The sequence below is a fragment of the Engystomops pustulosus genome, chromosome 4 (genome assembly GCF_040894005.1).
Source record: "Engystomops pustulosus chromosome 4, aEngPut4.maternal, whole genome shotgun sequence".
NCBI lineage: Eukaryota > Metazoa > Chordata > Amphibia > Anura > Leptodactylidae > Engystomops > Engystomops pustulosus.
Window position 1 is genome coordinate 99090829 of NC_092414.1, and position 23889 is coordinate 99114717.

General features: G+C 37.1%; 1 long non-coding RNA gene across 1 annotated transcript; it reads left to right on the plus strand.

Moving 5' to 3' along the window:
- Positions 1–419: 419 nt before the first annotated feature.
- Positions 420–22350, plus strand: LOC140129048 (uncharacterized). The gene is made up of 5 exons (XR_011855275.1): positions 420–465; positions 4971–5092; positions 19227–19348; positions 21781–21860; positions 22074–22350. It is a non-coding gene; the product is annotated as an uncharacterized lncRNA (long non-coding RNA).
- Positions 22351–23889: the final 1539 nt, after the last annotated feature.

A 23889-nucleotide genomic window follows, 5' to 3' on the forward strand; every position in this document is an offset into this window, starting at 1 on the left:
TATGAGTCATGGAATTAGCTTCCAGTACCTGACCCAATGACACTGCTTTCCTCATAATATAGTCCAAAACAATGGGATATCCTAATGCAAGGTAAGGCCATGAGGCAATTTAATGACCACCCTTACCTCATGTAGTGTTTTTTTCCGCAATGGGTCTGGATGTTAACACTTTTAATAGGCAAGTACTTTAATTCCTTATGGATGAACATGACTCAAATTGTCTGCACTATGACAGTCTCAGGGTAAATATGGGGCTAACACCTCTGCCCAGTGTTGCTGAGTTAACCACTCGCAGGTCATCCTCTCAAACCTCATCCAGTTGACTTCCATATCTTCCTCAGCTATAATTTTTGTCAGTTTGTTGCCTGCAGCTGTATAGCAATATCCTGCTCATGCCTTTTCTGTTGCTTCAGTACATGCAACCAGTGTATACTTCACTACAATTTGCCTGCTCCAATCCACCAGGTGAGGGGAATTGGACTGTCAGACGCAAAGTAGTAGTGCAGGAAACAGGAACATATTCAAGTTAATGTCCACTGTTCAGCAAAACAACATAAATTCAGCCTAAGCAGAGGCATAAACAAAACTAACCCTGCTCGGTTTAGCAATACCTAATACAGGTTCAGGTCTCTATATGGCTTTCAGGTGGCCGCTCTTGACCCACAGGTTGTGGGTGCACTCAGTTGCCTGTGCTGCATGAAAACACAGTCCAGCCTTCACATCCTAAGGGTTACTAACAAGTCCTGTGGCCTTTACCTTTGAACTATACGGGGTAGGGGTCACACTACTAGTCTACCCCTACACCATAGTAAGCTGGCCCTGTTCAGATTTTTCTAAATTGTCTTTGATGGGTAGGCCGACAAAACTACTCCTGCTTTCCATATGTCTGCTTTAACCCTTAGGTTACTGCAGCCAAGTCCAGGGCTTTTACCACACACCATTCAACTACGTGAGGATATGGCAGATACCTGTCCTTCCAAACTACACCTCTCACTTTTTCACAACACCGATAGTTTTAAAACTAAGAAGTATAACTATTCATGCTTCTCTCCAATTTCAAAAAAGTTCTCTGGACAATTTACGTAATACATATATCCATTAATGAGAAATGATGGACTGAACTCTAAATATTTATGAATGCATTTAGATTTTACAGTCGGTGATCAATTAAAGTGGTTATTTTAATTTGTTTAAGTGTTCATGCTTAACAAATAGGGGGACTTACTTCTCCCAATTTCTCTGATTTAAGTGTTGGTCACTGTTTTCCCTATATCTAGTTTGAGGTTAACTCCATCATTGATGTATGGTTTAGGGCAGATCACCCTTACACTAATCACGGGTCTTAGCATTGACCTGCCCTGAAAATCACTGCCACAACAACTGGGCCATTAGTGGAGCCATGCCGAAGTGGTTCCTCTCTGATGCCCATTAATAACGGTGGAGGACACTCCTTTTGGTGCCTTAAAAGTGGGAACTGCTTTTAAGTATGTGCTGTGGCGGAGGTTCTATTATACTGGTTCAAACTATTTTTGGCTACATGCAACACCCTGGTGGGTAATACAACTGGTAACAGCCAAATTGTATATACTGTTGTGAATTTGATTCTCTGATAGTATTTATCATGTACTGTAATACCACTGACCATCGCCACATCTTTTATTTTGTGGTTTTTAATGTATGTTTTTAATTGTGTCTTCTTGATGGGGGATTAATAAAGTTTATATATTGTTTATAATTAATTGAGTATTATGAAGCATGATTTAATTTAATTTTGTATCCTATATACTTCTATTGGTATGGTATGCTTTTAAGTATGTTTTGAGCCATGATTCTGGAAATTATGTAGACTAGACATTTTCCATCAAGTTGCTGAAATTTTATTACTGTGATTTCCTGCGATGAGGTGTTCTTGGACATTTGTGCTGGATACTCCAACAGTAATAAGCAATCGTATTTGTGTATCCCATCACCCATGGTACCATTTTTCCATTGTATTTATTCTTTGATGGAAATGCTTAACATCTCATAAACTAGAGCTGTTAGAGTGAAATGGAAGGTATTTTCAGAATCATCTAAAAAATAAATAGAATTAGTTGAAAAACTCCAGACACCACAACAAAGTATAATAAGTACCACAGAGTATAATAAAACAGATCCAGACAACTTATGTAACCACTAAACTTAAAAAATGCCTGTAATGCCTGAAATAAAATCCAAATCTCGGATGTATTAATAATGATGTAGTTTCATATATTTTATACTATGACATTTGTTTGCAGTAAATGTAGGACTATTTCTCGCTTTTGTTCCCATTAGTTAGTAAACTCTAATAAAATAGCAAATTAATATAACATAATTCAATCTTTAAGAAATGTATTTGTAAATGTTATTGTGGATAATTTTTACGATAAATATGAAGAATTATGAAAGTCATCGGCAATGGACTGAGACTTCATCCATTCAAAAACAATAATGAATAACCTCCACACTACCCAGTATCATGTTGATATATGTTGATATAGCAGCATCATCAAAAGTTCATTATGGTAGAACCATTACAAGGAATGATATGAGCATTTTCTTAGTAGCTGCAGTCATCAGAAATACACTTTTATAATGACTTGATTAGAATCTCTTGGCTCCCAAAGAGTCATCTGAAGTAGCAGAGTAGGCATTAGAGATCAGTACACACTTCCCACTAAGCGGGAAAATTCTGCAAAATTAACAAAGTGCTTTATGTTCATGTTTGCTATTCATTAATAAATCTAAATGACCATTTTCATAAGTAGTTTAACATGACAGTGAAATGAAATGTAACACAGCTTAAAATGGTTTGAATTATTTATTGCTTTTCTCCTTCCATCCTACTCTTGCTGTCTTTATCTATATATATCTATGACTGTATAGCTTTCATACCAACCAAGTTGATAAAATAGCTGAATAACAGATAATCAGACAAAACTAAAAGAGGCAAAAACATCAAAGAAAACATAAAATAAAATAAATGGAAGCAATTACAGCCATTAGAAATAAAAAGTACACAATTGTTAAGGGAATATGTTACCAACTTTGTATTGAATTTTTTTAAAAACAGATAACATAATATATCACCTTAACTATTTGTGCTTTCTTTGTGATTGTAGATTTTTTTGTACCAATTTTCTGTCCATGAACAAGGGAGAATTAATTTTGCCTAAGATCTAGTAGCAGTGTTTAGTGATTTGCTTTACAGCAGCCTAATGGCCTAATGGCCATAGGCAACAATGGTGTTGATAGTTTTCTGGGACCGAAGATGGTGGAGAACCCTTGGTGTCGACTTGTTATCTGTAATAGTAAATTAAGACAAGATGCAGAGTGATGTCTTCAAAAAAGGAGGGAGGGGAGGAGTTCTCTTAGGTGAGGCTGGAAAGTCAGAAGCAGGGGTGTAACAATCCGTTGCTTCTGGATTCGCCAGAAGAGAAGGGCCTGGGCCATGACTGCAAAGTTAAATATCTGTTTAGTGCACTGCAGTATATAGAACTGTGACAGCCGTGGTCCAGGCCCTCAGTATACAGGCGGTCCCCTACTTAAGGACACCCGACCTACATACGCCCCCTAGTTAAAGACAGACCCCTCTGCCCACTGTGACTCTGGTGAAGCTCTCTGGAGGCTTTACTTTAGTCTCAGGCTGCAATGATCAGCTGTAAACTGTCTGTAATGAAGCTTTATTGATAATTTTTGGTTCCATTATAGCACAAAATTTTGAAACTCCAATTATCACTGGGGCAAAATTTTTGTCTGCATATACAATTATAAAATATACAGTTTTGCTTACATACAAATTCAACTTAAGAACAAACCAATGGAACCTATCTTGTACGTAACCCAAGGACTGCCTGTAAATACATGTTGCTTACTAGTTTTAACACACTCAATTTTATTAAAACACAAGGACAAGGACCAGGTCTCAAGAACAAGGCAACGAGGGGCCCTGTGACTGCTGCCAGAAATTTTATTTAGTCAAGGCTGCTGCTGGTCATTTTATTGAGTGGATGCTGCTTCTGTTCATACTATTGAGTGGAGGCTATTGCTGGTCATTTTATTGAGTGGAGGCTGGTACTGGATATCTGATTAATCAGCAGAGTCTACAGCTGGACATTTCATGGAGTCGAAGCTGCTTCTTGAACATGAGTAATTATCTCCCTTTTGCAAAGATATCCCAAGTCCTGGGACCTTAAACTTCTTTCAGGAGTAGCTTATGTAGCTGATGTAAACCTTTTTAATTAAATTTACATTTTAATTGATTTCTTGTGCAAGGGGTATCTTTTTGGATGTCGAATATAATTATTTAAAAAAAAATATACATATATAAATATATATATATATATATATATATATATATATATATATATATATATACATATATATAACTTTCTCATAATATTCTACCTAAATACTTAATTTACATGAGACTGTGTGAAATTAATAAAATCAATCTCCTTGCTTTGACGTGAAAATCATATTTTTAAACAGCAGGATGTGATTTCAAATAGGAAGCCAGCTGCAATAATGGCTCCATAGAGAAGTCCTCTACTTTTAGAACTATTTCATCCTACAAGGGCTAAAAATTAAAAAATAACATACAGTATGCAATACAACAATATAAATCTCTAACAATGTAATTTATTTTATTTTGTTTCCATGGATAAAACATCCCAAATTGTGCTATACACTAAATATTAACTGCATAATCCTCAATTAATAAATAGGATTGTAGCAGTTGGATAAAAGTAGTTTTTAAAGACAAGAACGACAGAAATGAAAAAAATCTGGACAGGTTTAAAACTACAGACTGTAAAGATGAGCTGTGACCTTTTGTTCACCCATGTGAAAAATGTGAAGCCTATCTTGACACAAAGCTTTGTAATATTGTAATTTTAACATATGACTTCCACAAATACCTATCCTGATTTCTGAGGACCTTTTCACAGTGAAAATATTCCTTTCAGCTGAAGTGTTGAGCTCTCAGCAGGACTTTTTAATGAAGGTCAAGCCATAAAAAGTACCAGCATCGCATAGAAACTGTCAATCACTGGATTTACAGTATGGCCAAGTAAGCCAATAATAAACACTTCATATTTCAAATAGTACAAAAATATTGATATATTTTATGAGATATTGCACAAAACTGTCCTTTCTCTTTAATTTTTTTTTTTAAACTATGTTTCATAATTTTGGGCAACATCTAAGAATGGACCACTACAGTTGGGTAAATAAAAATCTTATAGGTTGCCCACTGAACTCATCAATAGCATCAATAGCTTCTGTGGTCTATTCCAGTGCTGTTCTTTGAGGACTTGTGAAGGAATATAAGGGCACGTAAAGTTCTACTCAAATTCCTACATTAAAATTTTTTAATCTGGATTACCCCTTTAAAGTACTACAGTAGTATTTGCAGTGTATATATATATATATATATATATATATATATATATATATATATATATATATATATATATATTAGTACTTTATTGATCCCCTGGGGATCCCCTTTTGTACATAGTGCTCCGGAAATGTTTAGAGACAGTTAGAGAATGGCTAATGGCTTAAAGTTACAATTACAGACACACACAACATTATTAGAAAAGGAAGAAGTGGCAGCACCTGTATTGTAAATATAACTTAGGTGCAAAATCTATATACAGGCGGTCCCCTACTTAAGAACACTCGACTTACATACGACCCCAAGTTACAAACGGACCACTGGATATTGGTAATTTATTGTACTTTAGTCCTAGGCTACAATGATCAGCTGTAACAGTTATCACAGGTGTCTGTAATGAAGCTTTAGTGTTAATCCTGATTCTAAAGTCAACCCAACATTTTTAAAATCCAATTGTCACAGAGATCAAAAAAGTTCTGGCTGGGATTACAATGATAAAATATACAGTTCTGACTTACATACAAATTCAACTTAAGAACAAACCTACAGACCCTATCTTGTATGTAACCCGGGACTGCCTGTATACATATATATATCCCCCCCAAAAAATTATATATATATATATATAAATATCCAAAAATAGGCAGCATTCCAAGGTAATCCACAGTTCAAAGGAGAAGTTTATTCCAATGCAATGTTTATTCCAATCACCTTGGAGTGCTGCCTATTTGTGGATTTTTATATGACGGTCCATGCCATAGAACCTACGGCTGTGCACTCGTTGCTCAATTGCTGTGCTGCTTTGGATTTTCCATATATATATATATATATATATATATATATATTGACCAATGTGATGCTACATGGTGGGTAAAAAGCTCAGGATTGAACAGGATTTTTCTAATATTTAGTACTCAGTTAGATTAACATGGAGTTGTAAGCTTGAGATATGAATAGAACAGCATAGTTTCATGAAATACCCTTCTCAAAAGGTAAGATTCACATGAATATCTTTCATTTCTATTAAAGTTGCAGGTTGTGTTGGGACAATATGAAGCGGTAAATCCCTTTCCTAAAGTAATGCAAGGGAAGCATCTGTGAGCCACTGTAGGATAATGAAATTTCATGTGTAGTATTTGGTATTCCTCGATTGATAAAGGTTATCAGCAAGGCCTTTATAATAAAAGCCCTCTTCCTTTTCCCTAGCATGCGCTAGAAAGAAGATGGTGCTATCAGTTTGACATTTCTGTCAGAACTGGTATTTGAACCACTGGATGATTCTTTCAAATGCCACTGCTGTCATCTGCTCAGGTTTAATTACACCTGACTGAAGTTTTCAATGGCACAGAGGAAAAAAGAGCTAATTAGTTGGTTTATAAGGCGATGTTTAGTGACTTGCCCACATTGTGATATACAAACAACATTATTGCATCCCTCCAGCTGTTTTTTTCCCATGGATGACCAGATTAGAATTTGATGACTTAGATAAAGTGAAAATACCACCGTTGCAAAACTAGCAGAAATAACCCATAATGTTTTTATGACCCTGCTAATTTATTATTGAGTCATTTGTTAATGAGCCAGATTGCAGCCTCATAAACATTAATACCTGCTGTCTGTATCTTCACAGATAAGCAAGGAAGAGCAAGTTTTATTGAAACAATTATATTTTATTTTTAATGATTTCTCTTATTAAATGTGAACCACTGTGTCTCTCTATTTATGAAGTCAATAAACCTCTGTAGCCTTTCAGTCAGAGGAGTAATTAAAAAGAGAAGGAATAGTTATTGTGTCTGGTCCAGTTTCATCCATCTGAATACAGCATAGAATGTTAGCATTAGAAATCATTCCTTGGTTGATTCATTTTCAACGATTTATATTTGTTTTTATTTTACTCCACAGCAAGAACATTCTTTGTTGAGCTAAAATGGCAAAAATAGATTTCATTTTCAATTGGTATGGATAAATTTCAAATAATTTCAAATCAGTTTATGAACAAAATAAACTCTGGTTCTGAGATGTGTAACAATATCAAACATGTGTATTTTGTTTAACTCCCTCATGGTTGTAATACCCAAGAACAAAGGTCTCCATATTGATTCCATATTTTTCTGTACACTTCTATGAATCTCGTATTTAATGTACATGTGATGTAAATCTGATCTGTCAGTGAGACAAAGCTAGGAATGCTTGTCAGTGCTTTGTTGAGACAATAGACCATCTGTAGCATTTGTGTAAGGCCATAATACAAGGTAATAAGGTAGCCACACATGAAACACACAACTTCAATAAAAGGGTAATAAGCAAAATACATGTTTCTGTGAGTGGAGATGATAAAAGGAGATTATATAGAAGGTGTGGGATACATTGATAAAGGGATGGGGGAGCTTTTTTACTAACACATTCAACCAAACAATATTAGAATTAAGAAAGGATTGGCTTTGTAAGTTGAGTAAAAAAAAACTACAAATAGCACACTGTTATTTGTTTGGTTATGTTTACTTGTTGTGATATGTTAATAAATTAATCCTGATTATGTTCATTATTTATTTAAGACCTTCACAACTGCCATACAGCTATATATCTCCTATTTGCACATGCCCCTTGCAGAAAGGACATTTATAAACGTCTTGACAGTGGGCAACTTCAAATGACTATATCTCCCAAACCCTGGCACCTAAAAGCACAATCTAGGTGTCATACTAAACTGGGGAATTTGAATCTGCCCTTTAATATGATACCAGGATTGTGTTTAGATGCTTCATAGAACAAGATATATCCACCTTAAAGTTGCAGTAAAATAATTTTATATACAGCTATTTCCAAGATTTCAGACTAACTTTAGCAGTGGATATCTCTGATTCTGTGAAACATCAAAACACAATCTTGACATTAAATTAAAGGGGATTTGTGTTTCTAGGTGCCATGAAACAGGAGACATTTGAAGTGTACCCCCTCCAGCCTGTCAGCTGGCGGCAAAACATAGATGAATCTGCGGGAAAGACTTAGTTTATTGTTTGCAGAAGTAGATCCACACACGACCAGTAAAGAGTGGGCTGGGGCCTTTCCTGTCCCCAAGCCTGTGCTCTCTCTGCAGCTAGGGAATTTTCATATGTGAAAATTCACGGGTTGTGTTTATTTCTATGCCTGATCGGACCAGTCTATTTTGATGTATCCGGCTGCGCATGAAGTGTCGGTGGGGCTAGCATAGCACTGGTTTATGATGAATAATCCCCACAGTCTGCATGCAGGAGAAAGACTTTGATTTTATCATTTTTCCTAATGGCAAAAGCTAGTGTTTCAAAAATGATAGCAGTGGGGAGAGAAGACAAACTTGCCTAGTTCCCCTAGATAGTATAAAGAGCTTACATAAAGCTTTATAGGTCATCTTGACACAATGCATAAACCGATCACCAAAGCCACAGGTTTTGAGATCCATCAACACAAAATTGTCAATTGACAGAATAATGGGGCACCCCCCTCACGAATAAGTGTTATGTCTGAACAATAGAAAATATAATGCCTTTTCAGTTCTTCACATGCTCACAAGTTCTCCATATCTTCCACCTTGAACCCACAGTATCTAGAGCCTTTATTGTGAACAGTATTCTCTATCAAAGGATCTTTGGAGGTTTTTCTCCTTTTTTGACCTGTGAAGAATTTGTGAAACTATCAATTCTTGACCGCGTATCTGCATTTCCATTAGCTCCCAGGGATTTTTGGTTGCTACCTATAGGGACCATGTTACAAGCAGTAACCAACCTAAAAAAAATTAATTACAAACCACTTCATGGGTGGTAAAGGACAGATCAGTCTAAATATAATTTTTCATAATTTTCTCTGGAATTTTAGTTTGTCTGAATCATAAGGGGCATTTTAGAAGTCAACATCTAAAACAAAATAAATATTGAAAGATGTTTAAGAGTTTAAAGTGATAGATTTCCACCAGTTTTACGGCACATTGGAGTGACAAATAATTCCACACTGAGGGAATTTAATTATACTACAATATACATTTCATCTACTCATCCACCTGGATTAAGAAAAGATCAAGCAAAAAATATATTTTATAAACAAGAAAAAGTGAAAGATGACAAAATACAAAACTGCAGCTATGATGAATAATTCACTCTTTGGTGGTATAAGTCAGATCATAATGTGCATTTTTTGCCAGTTAATAGTGGATCTATCAGATGAAATATGGAAATTACAATACTTTAATAACTTCCTATATGAACGATGATGAGACTGCCTAAATGATTAAGAGGAAGATACGTTATAATGAACTAAAGCCACTCGAGTGTAAGGTAATTTTAATTCAAATCTCCATCTGCTTATGTATAATTAAGACTCATTTAACAAGTTAATGCTTAACAGAGAGAACTGATAACTTAGGTACTGGAGATTCTTGTTAAAGTAAATTAAACCGTTCAATGGCACTGTTTTTAATATGCCCAACCTGAAACTAAAATTGGATACAGACTTTTTTGTAAATTCTCAGCAAAAAACTTTTGAATCTTCTACTAGTGGGAAAATACGAGACAAAAAACTTAACAATATTGAAATTATTTATTTTGTTACAATATAACATGAAATACATGGGCTCTTGAGTTAATTTTTCCCACTCCTATCCTATAGTACACTGGCGCATAGTGTAACTATACCGACTATAATTGCATAAAAAAACTAACTTTCCATCCTTGTCAATAGACATTCACTTTCTATAAAAGTGGTCCCACTTTCCCAAAAGGTCCCACTTTCTATAAATTAACACACTAACACCGCTGCAGAATAATAGCGAAGAAAGGTTTTACAGCGCTAAGCGGTCTGTTGCCTAATTTGTGGATGACGTCCCCCAGCTTTGCCACATTTATTCAATGAAGATCATTGGTTCATTTCAGTGAGTGCCATTTTCATTTTTTACACATTATGTAAACATACTGTTCATGCTGAGGTCCTTTGCCATGCTAATGCTAACCATCGCATGATTGATTAAGTTTGTCATGTAGCCACTGTAGTGTCCGTTACTATTCTTATCCTATGTAGAACCTAGTATGAAGAATAGGAATATTTTCCAGTGTAAACATCATCAAAGAGACCTTTTTAAAATATTCCATACTTTTGAAAATATTCATGTAGCTCATTTCTGTAAACTGCAACTTATACTAACATTAGAAATACTGGTGTGGTATAAAAGTTTAAAATGGGCACACTTAAAATCCTTTGATTTTCTCAGAAATCAAAGGTGTGCCTTATAGTCCAGTGCGCCTTATATATGAACCGTACTTACAGACAACACGCCTTGAAATGTGCACAGGTCTGCCACCTGCTGGTCATTCATCCTTATAATCAGGTGTGCCTTATAATCCGGTGCACCTTATATATGAAACTAGACATTTTAGCAGGCATTTATTAATGGTGCGCCTTATAATCCGGTGCGCCTTATAGTCTGAAAAATACGGTATAAAGCTGAGTGTATATGTGTGTGTTTATGTATCTTTGTCCGCTTAAGGAATCTTCTCCGTTGCATTTACAATCACCAAATTTGACAGAGTCGCTTTCTGTGACTCAGGGAACATCATAGACTAGATTTTGAATCAAAATTTTCACCCACCCTTTCCAAACGGTGAAAATCAGGTTATGGTTCTCAAAAGGGATGAGTCCTTTAAATATCTTGGGATTAGAATCTCAGCGGATCTGGAACGCATTGTCGAATTGAATATCACCCCACTCATTGTTTAGATTAGGCTTGGTTTACAATGCGGTTTCTCAAGAACTTGTTTTTTGTCTAAATGAATCATGTACAGTTATACTGTTTGTAAACTTTGCTGGTAATTTATAAATATTTATAAATATTTTTTAAAAAATTAATTAACCACCATATACAGGAGCCATTGTCTGTTGTTGCTGCTGTGGCAGTTAGAAGATGAGCTGTGATTGGTTAACATTTTGCCATAGGTCATTAATATGAGCTCTGAGCTTTGATTGATTTCAATAGGCAGTGAGTATAATACAGCTTATTTGTGAGGTAATATGGATAGGGATAGCGACAGAGAAACAGGTAGGGGGATGACAGACAGACAGGGAGAGTCAGAGAAAGGCAGGGAGAGTGAGTGACAGAGAGACAGGTAGGGAGAGTGTGTGACAGAGAGACAGACAGGGGAGTGAGTGACAGATAGACAGGCGGGGAGAGTAAGTGAGTGACAGAGAGACAGGCAGTGAGAGTGAGAGAAAGGCAGGGAGAGTAATTAAATGACAAATAGACAGGCAGGGAGAGTGAGTGACAGAGAAACAAGGAGAGTGAGTGAATGAGATAGAAACAGGCATGGTGAGTGAGTGACAGAGACAGGTAGGGAGAGTGAGTGAGAGAAAGTCAGGGAGAGTGAGTGAAAAATAGTCAGGGAGAGTGAGTAGCAGACAGATATACAGTCAGAGAGAGTGAATGAGAGACAGAGAAACAGGCAGGGAGAGTGAGAGACAGGCTGAGAGAGTGAGTGAGAGGCATGTAGGGAGAATGAGAGACAGATCGGAAGTAATAGATACATATAAAATATTTTTTGTTAACTGATTCTATTTTGTTATAGCCAAGAACAGTTATTTACTATCCCAGGCAACACTGGGATCTACAGCTAGTTTATATGTGTTTCAATCTGTATATATTACAATATATTCTATATATTATTGTACTTTAAAGAAGACCTGTCACCAGAATTTTACCACCCTGACTAACAATACCCGCTGATAAAGGGTTACAAGTTGTCATGGGTGCCCCTGCCCTGCAGGCACACCCATGTACCTCTATGTGGCCCAGCCTCTATCTCACCTGTCCCAGCTCCGGCGTGTGTGCTCTGGGGCGTGCACGCCAGCTCTGTAGAATTTAAAGGGCCAGTGCACCACTAATTGACGCTGGCCAGCTGCCTGCCCTGATAAATTCTAGCCCCTTTTTATGTCACCTGACAGATCTTTGTGCTTCCATGCCTGAGGTTAAGCTGTATTCCAAGCACTATGTAATTATCCTGATTTCCCGTTGTGACCTCGATTTTGTTTTTGACTCCAATTCCGTGCTGCCTGTCCCGACCTACCGCTACGTCCCAGACTCTGATCCTGTGCTGCCTGTCTCAACCTCCTGTCTGTCCCAGGCCTTATGTTTCTGTACTACGCCTTGGCCACCACCGCGGACAAAGTCGCACCTGCGGAACGACCTGGTGTTACCATGTCCAACCTGCTTCGCGGCGGGCTCTGATGAAAACCGAGTACCACTTAGACTTCGGTCCCAGGTGTTGGCTTACGTCATCATCCGCGGTGGTACAGAGGATCCAGTACCACCGATCCTGACACAAGTCCTCCCCATGTCACCTAAAATTAGCTGCCAGTGAGCACTGTACCTTAATTACAGTGATTTTTCTGATATGCAAATTAGCTTTTCTGACTCATGTCTGCTCTCTCTGACTCTTTTCTCTCCTGGGCTGCCAGGTAACCACACCCTTTTAGTTTTACTGACAGCTCTGCCTTACATTCCTGTCATGTGAGCAGAGTGACATCATCTTAGGTCCTTTAGCCTCCCAACATTTACAAACTGTACCCCTACTGTACTGTATGTATCTGATGACATGAAATCACAGCAGCCTCCATGGAGCAGGAGAGCAGTAAAAATCTATGGATGCAGTGATTTCAGGTGGCTGAGTGAGTAGCACTTCTGCCTTGCAGCACTGGGGTCCTGGGTTCGAATCCCACCAAGGTCAACATCTGCAAAGAGTTTGTATGTTCTCTCCGTGTTTGCGTGGGTTTCCTCCGGGTACTCCAATTTCCTCCCACACTCCAAAACATACTGGTAGGTGGTTTAGATTGTGAGCCCCATGGGGACAGGGACCAATTTGACATGCTTTGTTCAGCGCTGCGTAATCTGTGTGCGCTATATAAATAAAGAATTATTATTATTATCGGGTGTTGAGGGGTGAATAGTGAACTTTTTGTCTGCCTGTGTGCTTGTACTTTTTCTTCTTTATCTCCTCCTGTTGGCCAGCAAACCTTTGTCTCTGTCAACAGAAAAACTAGTTCAGCAGTCACCACTCAGCATTACCTGATCTTAACTGTGTTTGCAAATCCTGAGCAGAGGGTGTGCTATGGTTATGTAGCATGCACCTGATTAATGGCAGCTTATGCAGAAATGCAACCATGCTATATGTGTTTGTATTTCTTATGATTTAGTTACTTGTGTATATTCTAAACTCCCCTTTATTTTAAACAGAAAGACTGTATTGTGATGTTTTAAACATTATTTATGCGAGAAATGTACCTTATTTGTTCTTAACCCCTTCCCGACGCGCGCAGTACTAGTACGGCGCGCGCCGGGTCCCGGTGCATGGAGAGGGCTCGCGGGCCGAGCCCTCTCCATAGCCGGTAAGTCTTTGCTGCATATTGCAGCAAAGGCTTACCGGTAACACCCGCGATCGGTGCTAGCACCGATCACGGGTGTTTTCTCCGCGATCGCCGCCGGCAATGCTGCCGGCGGCTTCGAAGAGATGGCGCCGCATGGGCGCCGCCATCTTGTCATGGATCGCTGCTCCCTGATGACGTCACGGGGAGCGGCGATCCGTCGCCATGGTAACCTCGGGTGTTCCGAACACCCGAGGCTACTTCGTTTTAATTGTTGCTAATTGCACATTGTAATGCATGGGGAGTAAAATCCACATATACTGCCATACTAGGGTTAGAGTACCCTAGTGAGTCTGAAAAATAGTAAAAGTAAAATAAAAAAAAGTTAAAAAAAAAAAAATTATAATAAAAAAACCTAAAAATTCAAATCACCCCCCTTTCCCTAGAACTGATATAAAAATAAATAAACAGTAAAAATCATAAACACATTAGGTATCGCCGCGTCCGAAAATGCCCGATCTATCAAAATATGATAATGTTTTTTCACTATGTTTAACCCCGTAACGGAAAATAGCGTCCAAAGTCGAAAATGGAATTTTTTTGCTATTTTGAAAAATATTAAAAAATTAATAAAAAGTGATCAAAAGGTCGCACAGTCCCAAAAATTATAGTAATGAAAACGGCATCAAAATTCGCAAAAAATGACACTATCCACAGCTCCGTACACCAAAGTATGAAAAAGTTATTGGCCCCAGAAGATGGCAAAATAGAAAAAAAATATTTTGTACAGGAGGTTTTAATTTTTTTAAATGTATGAAAACATTATAAAACCTATACAAATTTGGTATCCACGTGATCGTACCGACCCAAAGAATAAAGTAACCATGTCATTTGGGACGCAGAGTGAAAGCTGTAAATTCCAAGCCCACAAGAAAACGTCACAAATGTGGTTTTTCACCATTTTCACTGCATTTGGAATTTTTTTCCCGCTTCCCAGTACACACCATAGAATATTAAATACCGTCACTATGAAGTGCAATTTGTTACGCAGAATATAAGCCATAACACAGCTCTTTATGTGGAAAAATAAAAAAGTTATAGATTTTTGAAGTTGGTGAGTGAAAAATGGAAGTGAAAAAACTAAAAAAGGCCATGTCGTTAAGGGGTTAAAGGTGCAACCCAAAGGTGTATCCGTTTACGACTCTAGGAGTCTGGGAATAGTTGGGTATTTAATCACACCTGTGTGTACATAGATGGTCTCTATGTCAGAATGCCTGATCTGACCACAGCAGAGCTGCTTGTCCCAAGGTAGCTGCTTGTCCCAATGTAGCTGCAACCTGACCCCTGAAGTATCAGCATTTTTGTTCTTGCTATGTTCTGTTTATTTTTATTTTTTGTGCAAATAAATACAAGCCTTTTCTTTGAACATGAAGCCTCAGTGACCTTTTTAACGGCCAGAATATCCTACATCTAAACAATCAGATACAAAAATTGCTAATTTTACAAATGTAAAGGGTACAGGACCTTTGATGGCATCACCCTGGTCACATGACAAGAACTTCTAAATAGTAAGAAGGCATAAGGCATGGGATGGAGTAGATGGGAGAGGCCCGCTGAGCAAGACACAATGAAATAAAAGGAAGGGAACTTACATTTGATATATGATCTATTTCATTTCTTCAAAGAATCTTGAGACATCAAACTACTTAGTAGCAGAATTTTAGTGACACCCTTGGTCAGGATGAATAGAATATTTTACTATATTGTAATGTATTCAGCATCCCATATTTTCTGCATTTGCATAATCAGAATGGTATCTGTTGCAGAACTCTATATTATACCATGATCCGTTGCTCTGGTTGAATGCATAATTTATTGAATTCTGGATAAGAAGAAGATGTATTCAGACTGTTTAGCATCTGCCAAACATTGCTGTTGATTCATAGAAGGAAACACCAAAACTCAACTAATGATCTTTCAGAATTTGCCTGGAGGGGTAAATACACCTTACTGGTTAAAAGATGACAGATTGATATGAATAGTGTCATACTGCTGAATGCCATTAGTGTGGAAAATGGATTTATTCATTAAACATGACTATCACCACTGTATCTCTTTAGAATGAATGTTAACACCTTTAGAGAAAAAAACATTGCCATTGTTGAGATTAAAAATGGCAGAGATTTATAGATTTATTTATAATGAAAAAAGTTATTTTTATTTTTATAGAGACAAATTTAAATACGCTTGATTCATGCTTGAAGTATTATGCATGAACTAGTTCAACTGCTATTCTACTTTTTATATTAAACCAGTCTTTAAGTCTTCAAAGAAATAAAAAATAATGGAGGATTTATTGTATCCAGCAAGCAGCTACCCTGCTGGACAGTTCCAGGGCAGGCTGTGCCTTTGATGGATGTGCCGGGTAACCTGCGCCTGAACGGGCACCAACTATAGCTATTGCGCGGGCTCACAGAAGGAACAGCCGGCGCTTGCCCACCCAGCTGACCAGTGTGGCCGCCTTGATGTTTTTACCATGCCCACTTGGCATAGAGGTGGTGTATTGGGAAAAATGATCTCACTTCATGATGGTGCATAATGAATTGTGATTATTTCTAGGCCTGTACACCCAAAAATTTACAAATTCATAAGTCTTATAAATGCTAAATGGATCTATAGCCTTTAAATTACATAAAAATGCAAACAAATATGTGGATATTAAGTAAAGAAGGATCTTTTCAAATATACATACTATATACATATTATTTCTACAGTAGAGTCAATGGCTAATGTATGCAATATTGTGAAATAATATTCTGCAAAATCTCTGCAAATAAGTACTTGACTCTTGACAAAATGACTCTTACAGTAAATGGATAGTAAAAAAACATGATCATTTAAATACAGGGGGTACGGAAAAAACTTAGACTCCTTTTTTATATCACATGTATTCAGACCCTTTGCTGTGACACTGACATCCTGTTCCATTCCTTCTGATCATCCTTGAGATGTTTCTACTCCTTTAATGGAGTCCAGCTGTGTTCAATTTTACTTATTGGACTTGATTATAAAAGGCACACACCTGTCTATGTAAGTCCTCTCAGCTAACCGTTCATGAACAGGAAGAGAGGGAAAAAAATTTGGTTTTCTAGATTAATTTGTGAACTATAAAAATGTTGCGCTCACCTTCAATGGTTGTTTGAGCAGACACAACACTCTCAAATTGCGTGTGGGATGCTGCCTCATCCTTACAGGTTGAATGCTCCCCGGTGTAAAAAGCCAAGATGTATCCAAAGTAAGAAGAGGTAATTCTTTGTCCAATGGATGTCAAAAAGAAAAAAAGGACTTATAGGACCGAATAATAAAATGCTATATAGCTGAACAATAACAATTTACACAACTTAATGTGAATGAGCACCAGTTCAGCTATGCAGCATTTTATTATTGAGGTTGCATCGCAAAGCAAGTTCTTTTTTTCTTCAGACATCCATTGGATGTCTTCTTACTTCGGATACATTTTGGAGTTAAACGTTTATGTCAGAGCACATGAGAATCATGAGGTCTAGGGAACTGCATAAGGAACTAAGAGAAAGATTTGTGACAAGGCACAGATCTGGTCAAGGTTACAAAATAATTTTTTAGCAATCAAGCTTCCTTAGAAAACAATGGCCTCCATAATCTTTAAATGGAAGAAGTTTGGGACTCAACCTAGCCACCCAGCCAAACTAAGCAATCGTAGGAGAAGTAAAAAAAAACCCTGAGAGCACTGTGGCTGATCTCTAGAGATGCAGTAGGAAGATGGGAGAAAGTTCCACAAAGTCAATTATCACTGCAGCCCTCCACCAGTCGGGGCTTTATGGCAGAGTGTTCCGATGGCAGCCTCTCCTACTTTTTGGTGTAATTGTAAGTGGCATGTGTGGAGAAAACCAGGCACTGCTCATCACCTGCAAAATACAATCTCAATAGTGAAACATGGTAGTGGCAGCATCAGGCTCTGGGAGTGTTTTTCCGCTGTAGGGACAGGATGACTGATTACAATTGAAGGAAAGATGAATGCGGCAAAGTACAGAGATATCCTGAATGAATACTTCTACCAGAGTGCTGTGGACCTCAGACTCGGCTGAAGGTTTACCTTCAAATAAGACAAGCACACAGCTAAAATAACAAAGTAGTGGCTTCAGAATAAATCTGTGACCATTTTTGACTGGCCCAGCAAAAATCCTGAATTAAACACAATTCGGCATCTCTGGAGAGACTTGAAAATGGCTGTTCACCATCCAAAATATCTACATTTATGTTTTTTGGGCGCATAGTGTAAATTAATGATCAAAGAAAAGAACTTTGAAAAATGTTAAGGGGTCTGAATACTTTCTATACCCACTGTACCTATAAAGCTGCAAAATATTATGTTGAATGCTCTGAGTGGCTAAGATGAAGCCAGCATTACAAAAAAAAAATTAAAATTACTTTAAATTTTAAAAAGTTTTGACAAAGGGCCACTGTGCGCCATTTTTCTGTTAGACTTTGCATGTTCTTTTTAGTGCAAACTGCTTCCACAGTTTTATAAGAAGTGCCTGCACAAAGTACCTCTTTGTGGCACAGCTGAGATTGACATAATGCGACCCAAATTAGGCGTGGCGTTCCACTGCACAGTTGGACAGTACGTCAGATTTAACATGTTAAAGGTGCACCAAAAAAAAGTTGGTGCACTCTGTCAGAGCTATGCAGGGTGCTCCAGATTCATTAAGATCGTAAAATAAGTATTTGATACCATAGGAAAACAAAATGTAATACTTGGTAGAGAAACAAATTACAGATGTCAGACATTTGCACACACTAAAGCAGGGAGTTTGACCCAGTCCTCCATACAGATCATCTCCAGATCTTTCAGGTTTTGAGGCTGTCACTTGGCAACATTGGGGTACGTGATAGGATTCTGTCGCAGAGGCGCCGGCTTTCATGCGACACAAATCGGGGGGCAGGCCATCAGACGATCTGACAGATTCAAACTGAGCGCCGGATTTAACATTTGAATTTGTGTCTCAAGCCATGCACTTACATGCACTGGGAAGAAGATAATGAACTCTATTTTGGTCTCATCTGACCACTTGACCTTCTACCATACCTGATGGTCAGTTGGGAACTTCAAACATGTGCTGGCATGATCCTTGCAAGCCCTGCATGATTTTATACATGATGATGGTGTGTTAATAGCAATCTTTGATACTGTGTTCCCAGCTGGCTTCAGGTCACTGACCTGTATAGTTCTGGGCTGATTCCTGAGCTTTCTCAGAAGAATCCTTACTCCACAAGGTGAGATCTTGCATGGAGCCCCAGAGCAAGGAAGGTTAATGGTCACCTAGTGTTTCCATTTTTTAATAATTGTGCCAACAGTCTTCTCACCAGCTGCATGCCTATTGTCCTATAGCCCATTCAAGTCTTGTGCATGCCTACAATTTTGTCCCTGGTGTCCTTAGACGGCTCTTTGGTCATGCCCATAGAGGAGAGTTGGAACGGGATTGAATGTGTGGACAAGTGTCTTTTATACAGGTAACAAGTTCAAACAATGAAGTTGTCTTTATTGATTTTGACACTCAAGGAAACTGTTAACATCTGTTTGATGCATATATAATCATAGTATTAAAAGTATTTAACCCTCTAATGACCAGGCCCGTTTTTGCATAAGTTTATGCCTACATTTATACATTTGCTTTCATTTTACGTTTGCTTGCAGGTGCTGCTCTCTTTCTATTTCTTATATATATATATATATATATATATATATATACAATATATACAATTTTACATTGTATATATGTGCAATATATATTACCAACTTACTGCAGATCACAACATCATGAGTCACACAGGTGAGTTATGAATAAAAATATGACTACATTCAAGTCAAAGGTCTACAGATAATAACAAAAATAAGAAGCCTTCTGAGACAAGGGGAGAATGAATATTATGCCCCAGTGAAATATGTCATTGGATTTTGCTTCTTAGAAAGGGGCAAAGGGGTTGCAAACCAGGGAAGATAAAGTAGCTAATAAAGAGACCTTATGTCAGAAATCACTCATTGTTTTGACTGACCTTTTGATTTGATTGGCCTTTGACAGAGCAAGCTTAAAAGATGGCATCTGTCACATTAATGTCTTTCTCCTAACTGCAACATGCTCTAGCAAACTTTATTGCAGTATGTCCTGATGACATTGAAATAAGGTCAAGTTAGTCCAACTTTTCACAAGCACTGCACATTGGAGTCAATAGATAGTTCTGACAAAGTCTTTTCCCTCAACAGACTTGTTCAGAAATGTTGCTCTTTAGAAAGGGTAACTTTATTCTATTTTTTTGCATGATCTCACAAATATTGTTGTGTATGCATTTTATCTACAACTTGATTTCAAACCTTTGTTTTTCACCTTCTGTACTGTAAAAGTGGAAGATTTGTAAAAGATGGGAATATCACATTTACAAAACCATAGGTACGGACATATCTATTAGATAATGCAGGCACATCTTCAATGCATACGCTAAATAATCTATATTCAAACAGTAAAAACTCTCCGGTCATTTACTAAGAAGTAATGTATGTTGGACATTGGCATCAGACAGAATGGAAGTTACCACTTGCCAGAGACTAAGGCCCCTTCCACACTTGCGAGTGTGATACGCTGAACTCGCATCGCACTCACAGCTGCCTGGAGATCCACTCGCAAGTGTTGAAGGCGCCTTAGACTACTTTTCTCACAGACATTAAATAGGTGTGCATATTTTGTGTAGAGGAGTTCATTAGAACTTAAAGGAATCTTACAGCAATTTTGACTCCTTTAACTTTTCTAATAGCACTGTTGAAAAAATAGGGAGGACAGTGTCAATATAATAGGGGGAAAGGTTTTAAACTACTGAGAAATATTTCAAATGTTCAGAGAGTGGCTACATTTCTGACACATCAGTGATTGCACCTATCTTGGCAGTTAACCTGTTAGGTGCTTCATGTGGGCACTGCCATCTTTGATTGCAGATTGGTGCCCTTGTGATGTCATCGGAGGGCACTGCAGAGTTGCCATGACAGCTGGGAGCCTTTTAAAGGCACCCATAACTGTCAATCAGCATCCTGTATTACATTTTGTCAGAGACAGATTGTAATACAGGAATAATATGTTGTAAAAGTGTCAAGACTCGCTAGGGTTTAAGTATCTTAGGAGGCCTGAAATAATAATAAAACATTTGAAAACATATTTAAAAAATATTTTAAAAAATCAATTCACCCCCTTTTCCCTATAAGACATTAAAAAATAAACAAGTAAAATCATAAACATGTTAGGTATTGCTGGATCCCTAAATATCTCATCTATCAAAATATATAATTGTTCCCAGTGGTGAACACAGTAACGGATAAAAAAAAGGGCCTAAATGAGCGAATTGCCTGCGTATTTTGCCTACAATAAAAATTAGAATAAAAAGTGATCAAAGTTCATACAGTAGTAAAAATGGTAGCAATTAAAAATTCATCCCATACGACAAACAATGACACGTTACACTGAAGTAATTTTTAAAGGTATTAAGACTGTTTTAGTATCTGTCCCATTATATTGAGCCAAAGGGGAAGTGTCATCTTGGCCACACAGTAAAGCCGTAAAAATAAAGCCCATCAGAATATGGCAGTTTTTTTTTTGTTAATTCCATTACATTTGGAATTCTTTTCCAGCTTCCCAGTACAAAGCACAGAAATGGTTACTCTGAAAGTACAGTTTGTCTTTGCAGAGCTTTGTAAAACAGCAAAATCAAAAAGATACAACTTGCAGAAAGAGCCAAATGAGAAACGAAAAAAAAATAAAAAATAAAAAACTTGGTCTTGAAATGGTTAAACAAACACTTTAGAAATGAGATTTTCATATTTTAACACAGATCCTTGCATTCCTACATGATGTAAGCATATGAAGTGTGGAAATTAAATATTGCTTTTCTTTCATGTTTAGTGGCTATTTATTTGGTCTTGGATTATACCTGTGTAATTTGCATGGAAAATGTAATCAGAATAAAAGATTTAGCGTCTCATGTGAGTATCAGAAATGTTCACAAAACACACATTTACTATTACTTGCTTGGATAAATTGCTTTGCATTTTGTATAGAAAAATGCAAATTGTTAAATATTGATAGGAATGTCATTGTTTAACACTGAAACTCATCTTATATTTAGGAATAAATATTTTTAAGCCATCAAACTCCTTTTGTGTCTCTTACCATCATCTTCTCTTTCTTTTCATTAGATTGCTGTCTGGAGATTTCTCTCTGACATTCAGAAGAGTTGTTTAAAAGCAAAAGAAAATCAGCTCGGAGTAGCAATGTCATTCATTGATTCGCTAAGAGTTTACATTGAATTTTAATGTGAATGATAACTTGTAAATCTCAGGAGCAGCCAAGGCTGACTGAATAGATAAAGGTGGTTTAAGAACAAAAGAAAATTATACATATTGTTCCTGCTTTAATGAAGTCCTGGAATTTTGCTAATACCTTGTTAAGTCTTCACAACCATGTCTAATTCTACTGCTGGCTGCTCTAGTGGGTTATTTTCCAAAGCTTGTGTCAATTATAGCTCTTGCAAGGAAATAATAATGCAGATTATTTTGATGTGTAGGATGCTTATTTTTACATACAATAAGCTTAACATACAAAATGAGTGTTACTGTTAAGTAATATATTATTCTTTTATGTATGACATTAGAATAACATTACATGACAATGTATTGATTGTGAAACAGTACCAATAATATAAGAAAAAAAGTACAGCTCACCACTACAGCCACAAATCCCTAGGTGCACGGAGAAAAATGTCAACGCCTCTACAACTCAGCATACAATGGAAAGGATACTCCAGCACTTCCACAGGATTCATAAAAACACTTATCAAAATATTGGTTCAATATTAAAATCCACATATAACATCACTTGATGGGTATGGACACAGCAAACATGGCCCTTTTTCATTTATGCATTTTCATTTTTCACTCCCCACCTTCAAAAATCTGTAACTTTTTTATATTTCCATGTAAAGAGCTCTGTTTGGGCTTATTTTCTGCGTAACAAATTGAACTTCATAGTGATGGTATTTATTATTCCATGCCGTATACTGGGAAGCGGGAAAAAAATTCAGAATGCAGTGAAAATGATGAAAAAACGCATTTGCGCAGTTTTCTTGTGGGCTTGGATTTTACAGCTTTCACTGAGCGCCCCAAATCTATATCTCGTGCTCTCCACCTTCAAAAATCCATAACTTTTTCATTTATACGTGTACAGACCTGTGTGAGGGCTTATTTTGTGCGTAACAAATTTTACTTTCCCGTAATGTTATTTATTTTAACATGCCATGTACTGCGAAGCTGAAAAAGAATTCCAAATGTGGAAAAATTGAAAACAAAATGCACATGCTTCACGTTCTTGTGGGCTCAGTTTTTACGACTTTGACTGTGCACTCAAAATAACACCTCAGCTTTATTCGTTGGTTTGGTGCAATCATGGTGATACCAAATTTATATAGGTTTTATTGTGTTTTAATACATTTTCAAAAATTAAACGAATGTGTACGAAAAAGAAAAATTTTTTTGCCATCTTCTGAAGCTAATAACTTTTTCATACTTTGGTGCACGGAGCTGTGTGAGGAGTCATTTTTTGCAAAATGAGCCAACGTTTGCATTGCTACCATTTTGAGGTCTGTGCGACATTTTGATCATTTTTTATTCCATTTCATATGTGATGTAAAAAGGTGTAAAAGTCGCATTTCTGACATTTGGGCGCCATTTCCTGTCTCGTAGGTCACCGCCGGCCGTAACTGTTTTTATATTTTGATAGATCGGGCATTTTGGGACGCGGCGATACCTAATGTGTCTGTGATTTTAACTGTTTATTATGTTTTATATCAGTTCTAGCGAAAGGGGGGTGATTTGAATTTTTTATATTTTATAAATTTTTTTATTTTTTAAACTTTTTTTAAACTTTTTTTCTTCACTAATTCTTAGACCATCTAGGGTACATTAACCCTAGATGGTCAGATAGTTCCTACCATATACTGCAATACTACAGTATTGC